At 26.3% G+C, this 4,037-nt stretch overlaps 1 non-coding gene across 1 annotated transcript; it reads left to right on the top strand.

Annotated features, from left to right (window-relative positions):
• Positions 1-1,704: 1,704 nt before the first annotated feature.
• Positions 1,705-1,776, top strand: TRNAC-GCA (transfer RNA cysteine (anticodon GCA)). Its single transcript has one exon. It is a non-coding gene; the product is annotated as a tRNA-Cys (tRNA).
• The last annotated feature ends 2,261 nt before the right edge of the window (positions 1,777-4,037 follow it).

Genomic DNA, 4,037 nt, shown 5'->3' with positions numbered 1-4,037 from the left:
ATTGATGATAATATCAATACCAATCAAGCTAAGACTCAATTGATCTCTTAGCCAATTATCTTAAATCATCAATAGTGTTTGAGATTCAATAATATAAGTATTATTCTCGCATGTTGATCACATTTTTTTTATAATTTATCAACTTTTATCATTTAAACCAAAAAAATATCATGTCTTAATAAAAAGAAAAAACACATATATATATATAAATCAAATAATTTATTTCTAGATAAAGTGCAACTTTGTACAAATAAAAAATACAAATTGCTATATCGTGTTATTGATAAAGATAAATAAGATGTTAATAATGTTAAGCAGACATGATTAATTTGTGCATTACCGACATTTGAATTAGTTTATAATTTGAAGAAAAAAAAAAGGAAAAAAGAAAACAATAATCATGGAAATATCCAATACAACTTCTTTTCCCTCCGACCCTTATCCTAAGGCAATTACGTGGCATTACCACCTATCGATTAAATACTATGAGCAATATACAATTATCCATGTATATCTCATTCATACAAAATTTAAGATGATTTTCAGCTTCATCAATTTTACTATTCATTCTTCATAAAGTAATTTTAATCAGTACTAAAAAGAAAATACTTTTTAACTTTCGAGATGCTTTTATTTACTATTTATAACATCATTAAATTTAATTACAAATATCGCCATAGGAGTGACAATAAGTTAGATATTTGAATTTTTATATTTAAATTAAATATTATTATATATGAGTAAGAAAAATTAACTTTCAATTATTTTTTCTAGATATCTAAAGTTCACTAAAATTCTTATTATATTATAAGCATTTTGTAATCAAAAGATTCAGATATCCGAATCCACATTAGTTATCTAAATATATAATACTGAATTCAATAATAAATATATATTTGTATTGTTTCAAATTTGTAACGAATAATATATTTTATCAACCAAATCCGAATATTATTTAAAAATTGTAATATTTAAATTTTAAAAAAAAAAGAAAAAAAATGGAATATCCACAAACATCTGAATATACAATGGGTGCCTTTTTATTTATATTTAAAAAGAAGAAAGGGAGATCCTGACGACTAGTATTTAGTACACGTTTTTCATTTCCCTTAGATGTACCAAAGTGGCCTTCCATTATATGTAAGAATTTGGAAGTGATATAGAGTGCATCTATATAGCTATAATCCTCATGTGAAGGAAAATATTAATGCCTCATACCTAACAATAATGATTATCACTCCTTCCTCAGTCTTAGTGGAGTTATAAGATTGGGAATTGTAAAATTTAGACTTGGTACTACAAACTTGACTTTGGATAACAAATTTTGAGAATTAATTGTAATGAGTTTGGTTAATGTGATATAAGTAAATGTTAAAATGATATTAGAAAGATTGACTTGATCTTGAATATGTATGAGAACTGAGGAGGAGGAGTGTTTCATGGTACTTGTCCTCCTTTTTACTTGGTACCAAAAGTTTAAATTTAGAAGCTAATAAGTTTAGAAAATTTATTACCAATTGACAGAATAATTGTTTTAATTTTTTTAGCAGAAAATTTACAAATTAGAAAGATAGCACAAATTTAGAATAAAGAAAGTAGTTTGTTTGAAAACAAAAGCTAGGCAATGGTGTTGGAACAGGAGTAAGTAAAGCTGGTCTTCACAGTATCTTTTTAAATAATAATTTGATGAGCCCTTAACACCAGGGGTCTATAGCTCAGTGGTAGAGCATTTGACTGCAGATCAAGAGGTCACCGGTTCGAACCCGGTTGGGCCCTTATAATTAATGTTTTAGTTGGTAACTTTTTGATGGGCCTTAAAATTATATATGGTTTCCTCAAAAGTCCATATTCTTTTGTTCAAATAAAGACTAATGAATTCAACTCTCAAAAACAGAAATGGTGAAATTCAATGGAAACATATATGTGATAAGAGTTATGAAAATTACAAAAGACTCTACTTCTGTTGAGTTACTATAACAGTGTTCTTCCTCATGTTAATTAAATTAGTGGCATAGTAACTGTTAACTCCTCTCCCCCAATATTTTCTTGCAATGTATTCTACTCATGAAAAACATCAAGTATTTCTTTCCATAAAAAGGATTTCAACTTATTGTTTTCCAATCGTAAGTCTTAGTGGTCACTACACATCAAGTACAAAGGTAATTTATTTGGCTCTTTTCCCCGTAAGTCATGGTAAATTCAAGTCCACCTTCACTTTAATGACTCCAATCAGACATGTCCATTTTAATCACATATCTCCATTATGTTTTGGTTTGTTTTCATCAAAAGCCAGAGTGTATTAACTAGTTACAAGATTTTAATATTTTGTTAATAATAAAATAATGTTATTTAACCTAATTGATTCTTTTAAAATTTATATTTACATATATACATTTTATACTTATGTTATTAAAGTATTTTTGCATATAATATATATGTTATTAAAAACTAGAATTATATATAAATATATATTTTGTGTATATATAAAATTTAAAAATATTAATATATTCAAAATGATATACCAAAAACACATAAATATTGATATGTATGAATATAAAAATAAAATACGAGTATATTTATCAATACAATATGATAATCGTAAGTCCAAGTCTCACGTTGGTAATTAAACTAAGTCAATGCTGGTTTATATCTAAAAGAACCTAGTTTTTTGTGAATTGCATTACCTATAAGACAAAATTGAAATTGGGAAATGGATAGGTTAAAAAATTGTAACAAATGAATTTAAACCTCAAGCATATGATGTTGCTAGTGAGTATATCAACTCTACTTTGAAGCTCAATTTCACTATAGAAAATATATATATAAAAAAGAGAGTTTAAAATTGAGAGGAATCATCATGTTTTTATTACGGAAATTCATTTTTATTAAATAATGAAATCTTGTGGCATATAGAAAAGACAATAGTAATTATCATAGTAGGTAATTTCCATTTTGGAATGATACTTCAAATTGTAATTTGTATTTCTTTTATATGTTTACATTACATAGCCTCTAAATTTGTTTTCATAAAGTTTATTAAGCTATATTATATATGGTGTTTTATCTTTCTTCAAAAATCTTGTGGTATTTTCTTATTGACAGTTTAGATTAATCTAAGTAAGCAATAAGGTGATTGAATATATGAGATGATATTATGATCTTTGTGGTAGAGATAGAAGAACAAGTAAAGGTGCTAATGAATGTATAGGAGGAGAAATTGGAAATGAAGTAAACTTACCAAATAAACAGAGCTAAGCTTCACCTTCTTTTACTCCAACTGAAAGTTCACGTTAAAATAAATGGAAAAAGATGATTTGGGTGAGTGAATCGGCTACATCAATCAAGGAGTATGTGGTAATGAAGAAAACTTAAGAAAGATCAAGACCTACTTGTGAAAAGTTATATGAGGTGGTTTCCAAGATAACATGCCCTACTCGAAATGATGTTTAAATAAAAGTTGCAAGGTTGATGAATGGAATCCAAAACAATTTTATTTATTCAAACTTTATACCATCATGAAAAGATGATTATGTGTTTTATTTACTACAAATTAGTTGTATGGATAATTGTATCATCAAGGGATTGAAGTTATTGCTTCATTCAGTAGTTGTATGAATTTAGTGGGTATTAACTTATAATTGGCTGGTTCTATTGATTTTTAGTTTCCTGCTATTTTGTGGTCATGGTGTTTCTTTTCTTTTGGCTGGTCTTACGGATTATTACAATTACAATTAGTTTTGTGTTGATATTTTTCTCAATTTCATTCACTTACTATTCTTCTTCATCATCATCATCATCATCTCCCTCAATCTATTTTTGTGATTGAAAAATAATTTATCGATGCATTAGCAAATAAAAATCCTCAATTATCACTCATTCAATTTAGAATTATAAATGATGAACAATAATCAATAAAAAAAGTTAAAATGATGATACTGCATACCTAATCAGCTATCTATCATTAAGAATTAGCGATAAGTAATCAATAATAAATTATTGTAACAATAATGATCAAATCACAAATTTTTTTATTTAAA

Source organism: Gossypium hirsutum, chromosome A09 (assembly GCF_007990345.1).
Source record: "Gossypium hirsutum isolate 1008001.06 chromosome A09, Gossypium_hirsutum_v2.1, whole genome shotgun sequence".
In the NCBI taxonomy this organism is placed as follows: Eukaryota; Viridiplantae; Streptophyta; class Magnoliopsida; order Malvales; family Malvaceae; genus Gossypium; species Gossypium hirsutum.
The sequence above is the reverse complement of the archived record's forward strand: the minus strand, read 5'-3'. Positions and strand labels throughout refer to the sequence as shown.